This window comes from Enoplosus armatus, chromosome 6, assembly GCF_043641665.1.
Source record: "Enoplosus armatus isolate fEnoArm2 chromosome 6, fEnoArm2.hap1, whole genome shotgun sequence".
NCBI lineage: Eukaryota > Metazoa > Chordata > Actinopteri > Centrarchiformes > Enoplosidae > Enoplosus > Enoplosus armatus.
In genome coordinates, this window is record NC_092185.1 from 4,254,719 (window position 1) to 4,263,158 (window position 8,440).

The following is an 8,440-nucleotide window of genomic DNA, read 5'->3' on the forward strand; positions in this document are numbered from 1 at the left end:
TTACTGTTTTTGCTGTGTCCTCTTGCTAGTAAGCGAAACGTGTTCTGACTATTGTGGTGGGTTAACGCTAGCATGTTCCTGGCTAGCTAGCTCATCAGAATGAAAACTAAAACCAGTTTTTAAAATTGTAAAATAACAAAGACAGTTTGTCTCTAAACTCTCCTTCTGAGTTGTTCGGTAAGTCACTGTGTTGTAAAGAAACAGTGAACGCCGCGGCTTCTCGTTTCACAGCAGCAGTAACTGAAAAGGTGGAGCTAATTAAAAACAATGAGCTGTGTTTGATATTGTCCCACTACCAACCATCTCTGCTACTGATGAGCTTCACCACATTTTTATAGATTTTACTGCAAAAACTCTGAGTGTCTCATTTTATTAAGCGGCTTATTTCCAACTCTAAAAGTACAAAAAACATGAAATTTGCTTTCGCTTGAGTCTTTAATAATTTCCACAAAGGCAGCAGGAGGAGCCGTGTGATATTATTCAACAGGACTGCATTGAAATATGAAGCCTGATATTCGAAAACCTGCAGTAACGACGACTCTTTGCGGTACTTTATGTACTACTGATACTCTCTCAGTGCAGCAGCCTCACACTGTGTTTAGTATCCAGTATAACCACAGTCGTGTCTGCGGGGGGAAATGAAGTGACGGCCTGCTGATGTATCACCTCTGTGTTTCCTTTAATTAATCCTCCTCCTGTGCAGTAAAGTGAGCGTAATAATTCCACACAGGCCGCTCTGATCTGCCTAATGTGCTGCTCTACCTCTGACTTAAAGCCGAACCATAAATCCAGCTGCAGCAGAACCTTTAGAGACGCCGGCTGAATAATGTGCCTATTAGATGATAAGGAGGGACGCAGCAGGGGGGGGGGGCTTCCTCTTAGCTCTGAGGTTAACCTGTGAGAGAGAAACTCACCTGAAATACACTCGGTGCCCTCTGAGGGAAATGTACCTCAAAATAGATATAGAATAGATATCTGATATCAGGTATTAAAATGATAGAAGTTAGTTAAATGTTAGTAAGTAAACTTTTTGAACTTTTTAAGACCACTATCTTTCTTGAACCCGACCAAGTGCCTAAACAGAACCATAGAAAAGTTTTATCATGGTTTAGCTGCAAGGGTGGATGTTGTAGGAAAACAAATGAAATATGTTTTCATTAAACAATTTGCTGATATGTGCAGAATAAACAGTTTGTGTCTTGCCAGATGCGTTTCTTCATTATCTGGATAAAAATCATAATCCGTTTCTCTCAAAACATTTTGTCTGTTGCAGATTAGTTGTGTCATAAATGTAATTACCAGGAGACGGTTGAATGGATCATAATGTATAATTTATTTTTTTGCGTGAGCTTTCAGCTTCATATTACTGTATGAAAATGTGCTCCTGATATCACGGAGATAATCTGCAGCTCCACTATCAGCTGGTGAATTTCAACATCACTGCTGGAGAAATGTATTTTATTTTTGAGTGCAAATGTTTGCTAATAATAGATAGATTAAAAAAAAAGCATCTGACTGAGATTAAAAAACAAACAAAAGATATTTTTTATCAGATTTCTGCAGGTTTTGCTGCTGAGATTCTGCAGAGAAACACTGAGTGAGAGATGAAGAAAGAATCATGCAGTCGAGTTCGAGTTCAATTCTCCCTCTATAGATATTTTATGTGTTGCCTTGAGAAACTCTGTGCTCTGCATAGCAATGACAGGAAACAGAATGTAAATTTCAGATTGAATTTGGATGAAATGTGCTCACTGCTGACCTGAGGCCAGTTTCATTCACTGCATGCTCCTCTTTTTATGGGAACATTAAACTTGTTTCAGGTCTCCCTCTCCGCCGGCTGGAGAACTGAACCGGTCTTTCGCGTCCAGACGATGTTTAAGTCCCAGCTTTGTTTTACAGCTGCAATATCTGCCGAAGAGATGGCTCTTTGAATCGTCTCTGCTTGTTTTTAAGATGGTTTGTGAAAAAAAATCCATTGCTCATCTTTACTGCAGAACTGGAAATGAATCATTTAACGCGCGGTTACATCTCTCTGCAAATATGAAGCAGAAAGGTCAGAAGAATAAAAGGTTTTTAACTTTGTTGGTCATTACATCTTCAATAGATGCACAGAATGACAGAACAATAGACAGATAAAAAAGTACGACGAGAACAAACTTGACTGATATGAGACAACGGACGCTTCTCACGGTATTCTAAACAACATATATTTTGCATCAAAACACGCTGGTGGTGTCTTGACTCTTCAGAAAAGCATCCGCTGGGAGTCGAATATAAAACTCACTGGTTACTAAGCCGGCTAAAGTTAGAAAATGCATGTTTGGCCCTCCACGCACACTGAGAAGTACTCACATCTTAAAAGACTCTGTTACAAGTAAAAGTGCTGCATTCAAACTTTTACTGAAGTAAAAGTATTAGCATCAAAAGAAAAGTGCTCATTTTGCAGAATGGCTCCTTTCAGAATAATATTTATTATATTGATTATTATATTTTTAGATTAGATTATTATTATGTTGATATGATTATTGACGTATTAATGTGTACATCACTTAAATGTCGCAGCTGATAAAGGGGGAGCTAATTTTAATTATTGAATAATTGTATAACTCTAAATTGCTGAAATTTTTTTCTCAACAGGAAACAGACGTTTGACTGAATTCCCACAGTGGATAAATCTGGAAATGAAAACTTCCTGACTGAGTGTTGGTAGTAGTTGATGGTCAGAGTTAAGAAGATTCTCCGTCTCCTCAAACTTTCTCTGTGATCATTTTAAATGTCAGTGCAGAGCTTTTGTCTTTAACCTGTATTTACGTTGATTCTGTCAGATGACTTTGTGGTATCTGTTCACCTCTTTATTTGAAGTGTTAAGATTTTTAATAAATGACTTCAGTTTTCGTGTAACTTGACGCATCAGATGGTTTGTTACACTGAACCACCTGAGAGGTCGTCCTTGGAAACCATTTGGAAAAGGGCCGGCACTTTCAAATAATACTTGGCAGGTGATTGGATGAGCCATCTGTCTGTCACGGGCTAACTTCAACCAATCAGATTAACGAGCCACATGATGTAGGAGGAGGAAAAGCCTTCAGTTCTTTGCTCTTCTTTCAATGAAGAAATACTCTCCATTGTTGCTGATTGGTCCAAACTGCTGTGATTTGGCCACAAGCGCATAACTTGAAGCCTGGGAACACGGATTCACACGTGATCTCGCTTATCCAGCTTTGCAGACAAGGTTTTTGTGTGGACACAGTATAAATCTCAGATGATTAAAAGGCTCTCTTGTCAGGTGTGAAAACTGACTTCTTAGTTTGGACGTAGGACCAAAACAGAGAGAGAAAACGACTGTTTCATCTGGCGGCGAACGTCCCTCCTCATGTGGCTAAGCTGCAGTTTGTAGATGTGATTTCCTTGTTTCTTTGCAGCGAAAAGATCAGAGAGGAGACGTCTGCAGTGATTCATTAACTCGCACGGTGATAAAATGTGCCGTGTTTAATCACTGATACTTAAGTTTTTACTGCTGCTGTGTGTAATCAGGCTGCTGCTGTCAGAGACTCGTATTTCACACACAAATACAGTTACACAATTCTGATAAAACACGGCTTAATTACAGGATATGAGTCGACTCAACCTGTATTTATTTATTTTTTACCTCAAGTTAAAAGTAGTAATAATAATGATAAACTTTATTTATATAGCAGCTTTCAAAACACAGTTACAAAGTGCTTCACAATAAAAAGAGAACACATTAAAAACACAAAGACAGTAAAATGAACTAACATGTTGTGTAGGTCGTACAACATGAATGAACTCATAGGCAATTTTTAAAAAGTGAGTTTTTAAAAGTGTTTTAAGAGACTGAGACAGAGTTCACCCTGATCTCCACCGGCAGGTCAGTCCAACGTCTGGGAGCTCTGACCGCAAACGCTCTATCACCTTTGTGAATTAATCTGGACCTTGGAACAACACGGAGCGATGCGTCCGCGGATCTCAGGGGGGCGAGAAGAGACAAAAGGCAATAAAAGATCTGATAGATAACTTGGGGTGAGGCCTCTCAGGGCTTTGTAAGTCAGTAGTATCTAAAAAAATTAATTCTAAAACTCAAATTCAAAACTTTAACATCCATCATTTGACCAAAAGTATGAGGCCATTTACACTTTGCTGAGAGCGATGTGATATGTTCAAGACACATGAAGCGGTTCAGTGTAGATGGGCTCTAGATACTCTCCTCAAACATCAGTGAAATCTCTCTCTGCTCTTGCACATCGCTGATTGGACAACGGTGTCCTCAAACATCAAGTCTTCACACCTGAAAGTTCAAATATGTCAGGACCTTTCAAAATGACCCATATGATTGTTTTTGCGATCTGTCACCTCGATGGTTATCGCTTGGTTAAGTTTAGAGAAAGATGGTGGTCGTAGTGATGTTCTGATGGTTTCTTGGCTCAGAAAAATGTTCATATTAGCAATTTTTAAGAACTTTTTTTTTGGCTTAAATGAAGTGTGCTCAGTCTCGGTCACAGGATTTACATGTGGTAAACATTTCTAAAGGTCAGCGTGAGACCACACTGAGCTCCTCCTCATCAGATGAAGTTGGTCTAAATGTCATCTTCACGTGTCACACGCTGGAAGCCATCGGACAGATTTCCAGTTGGCTGAGCTTCGCTGAGCGTTGGGGAAACGTCAGAGAAACATCCTGAAGGTGATGAAGCTGCTTCAGACGGAGGAGGTGGAGTCTTTCTGGAGACTTTCAAGAGGAAATAATCAATACAGAAGCTGAATGTGGCAAGTTCTGGATCTAAACTGAGCTGAAGTACTTTACTGCAGATGTTTTACATCATACTGGAGATCAAGAAATCACCAAAAGTATGTCAGATCAGCGAACCAACTCAACAAATATTGGATACGTTGCCATGAAAGTTTATACATTCATGGTCCCAAGAGGATGAATCCTACTGACCTTGATGATCTCCTTTCATAAGGTCAAACTTTTAATGTCAAATATTTTGGTTTATGACCAAATACCTGCAAAGGTATTAGCAATTAGCAGACATGCTAACGTTAACATGGTGAACATAGTAAACATCAGCATGTTTACGTTGTCACAGCAGGTAGCAGCGCTGCAGACCTGTTTATACACACAGTGAGTTTTTGTAGTTACACGTTCTATCAGATCAGACTCGATCAATATCGGCACAATAATCAGACACTGAAAGGAATCAGACTTCATCCTTCTCTAACGAAACGATCACAAAACATCCAAACAACAACAAGACAGAACATGAAAAGGGTGGACGACGTGCAACAAAGGCCCCCCAGCCCGTTACACAATTAGCACCTTAAACCCCGGAAGTTGACCAAGGTGCCCCCGTTTGAAGAGAAAATGTGTTAAATGAGATGTCTCAGTCGTATAGAAAGAAACATGTGTGTGTGTGTCTTTGTCTTCGCTGTGAACTGTCGAATCCAGGACTCTCATTAGTCGCAGGTATCATCTCTCTGCCGGCTGCACACACTTTCTGCTCATCACCAAATAAACAGCGTTTGTCGGAGTGAATCTGTTCCTGCTGCTGAGTCAATTTGTCTCCTGCAGGAACAAAATGAAACCCAGACACCAAAGAAACAAACACAGACACTGATCCTCAGCTCTGAGTTACAGAAGAAGAGGATCGCTGCTCATTTCAAAGGCAGCTGTGTCGTTCGCTGTTGATTGTGTGCAGTTTTTTTTTTTTTCTTGTTGTGAATTTGCATTTGTTTCCTCTGGTTCGTTCACGCCTGCTGAAAATCTTTGTAACGCAGTCTGGAGGAGTTTTGATGGTGAAGCACATGTGGAGCTGATTTCCATGAAATAAACACACAGAGACTCACAGAGGGTTTTTTAATGGAGTTTACACTTTATTCTTCATGAGAAAAAGACGACACGCTTCTCTCTCCGTTCATGCACATTTGGACAAAAACAAACAAACAAGCGACCTCAGAATTCTTTTGTTCTGAAAACCAACCAGCAAACACTGAGTGGTGATGTTAACTCTTGTGTAGGTTGACATAAATTTAATTGCTGGACTGGTTTTACCAAACTAAAACTACAATTGATGTAGCAACAGGATGCAGCACTGAAAGTTGGCTGCTGGATGAAACAGAATATACATAATTTACAATATACATATGTCTCAGGAACACGTTTTAACTTTAAACTCAACCTGTTGGTAACAGTTACCAAAAGATTTGGAATTGGTCCAATAGATCGCCTCAACCGGCAGCCGCGAAAGGGCTGTAATGACTGCAAAGTAGTCCTTCACAAGTAATCCACTTTGACATTTGTAATAAGACAAATGCCTTAAAAATATCAGCCTTACAACATGACCTTAGTCAACAGTATGTAGGTAAATGGATGTGAAGCCCAAGATTTCACTTCTTCATCCTTTAAAACAGTCTCTGCTTTCAGCTACAGTACGACGCAGTTACAGTTAAATCATTTGTCCATTTGGGCCAAAATGAACAGACTAAACTTGCACAGACGAAGTAATATAACAGCTTCCAGGGAGGCCTGTGAGTTGATGGGTAAGTATATCTTTGCAGTTCTGCACATTTGCTGGTGAAAAACTTTGAGGCTTCTGGAGCTCAAACCTGGCAACCACACTATGAGTTCAGTCAGTGCACCCGGCAGCTCCAACGCTAACTGCTGCTAAAACCACAATGTCTGTTTTTACCTTTCTGTTCTTACAGCTGTTCAATAAACAAGATACAACAATGTGTCGGACAGACAGATTCGTTGTTGGCAGTTGGGTTTTTTGATGGAGCTAGGCTAGCAGTTAACATGTTCCAGACGGTTGCTTTAAGATACCTTCAGACAGATGCAGTGATACCTTCAACTTCCTCCATGTTGGCTGGTGAGTTCATGGTCACTCAATGCTTCGACTGAACCACCTTCATCTCCTCCCGACCATCCGTCCGGTCAAACAGACAGTTTTCATTTCCTGTGCAATCACAGACGTCAGATGAGTCCTGACAGCGTTCGCGTTGATCTCCCTCTGCAGACTCTTCTCACACGACCCCTCCGGCCGCTGACTGACGGCTCTTTGGAAAGCTAATCAATGGCAGGAAAACATCAGCAATAATCACCGGCGCCAGAGGCTCAGAGAGCGCGACCTGACGGAGAGAGATCCCCGTCAGAGCAGGAGGGCGGCGGTGATGGAGTCCATCTGACAGACGAGAGCTGCTGAGAGCTTTGATAAGAGTCTGAACGTAACCTGGAGCCTCTAAAGCTGAACGATCAATCAGCCGGATGGATTCGTTCAGAGAGGAGAGACACACCGCTGCTGTCATCATCCAACGTCTCCATCAACAACCAACAGATTTATCCTCCAAACACTGAACACGGACGACAAATGAAAAGATTTCCAGACAGATCTGACTTTAATGTTCATGCAGAACATCCTTCCACGGATCCCAACAGGTGTGCAATATATTATATAATATAATAAGATAACACTATAATACGGTGTCATTTTGTTGTATGAAGAAAGTATAGAAGAAAATAAGACTTTGGGGGGAAGGGGAGTATCATTATTGGTGGGCTTTGCAACTCATTATCACATAAATACTAAACATTTGCCACTGTTGGAACATTTCACTAATCATGAAAACCAAACTACACAAACCAAGAGAGAGACCCGACGACAGCGAGGACGAGGCTCTCCTCCATGATATCTATTTGTGGCGTTAAAAAGTCACTAATTTACCTCAATAAGTCCTGTGGAGTTGCAGTACTAGACTCGTTGCTTCTGCACACATATATATGTACAATGAACGTATCTTTTGAATGTCACATCTTTAGTTTCTTACCTACCACTTCTACCTCTTTAGACTCTCTCTCTCCACCCTCTGTAACATGTGAATTTACCCCCTGGAGATCAATAAAGTCTGATCTTATCTCATCTGAGGTATCACAGGGGGAAATATTTTGATTAACCTTTCCTTTGAATCACCAAGGTCAAGGTCAGCAAAATATAAACGGTGCCCAGAAACTAACCAGTACTCCAATGCTGGAAAAATACTGCAATTGACTTGTGGTCATTTAATTAAACACAACTTTATTTTGGCAAAAATGTCCTCACTTTTTAGGTCTATAACTCAAAGTAGTCCTCACAAAGATAGAGGTACACACACACACACACACACACACAGGTAGCATCATCCTCTCCACACCTCTACACCTGTTGTCTCAGCAGGTTGATTGACAGGTGAGGAGGCGTGCAGGTGTTGCCTTCAGCTTTGACCTTTGTTTTGTGTGGGAGACAGCAGAGCGCTTTGAAGTCAGAGGGCAAGTAAATGCACCATGATGGAGAGAGGACAGAGAGACAGACAGGTCTGACCCTGAACGCCTCATCGCTCAACAGGAAACTCAGAGGCAACTTTGAAAACGCCACTTCAACCCTCAAAATGA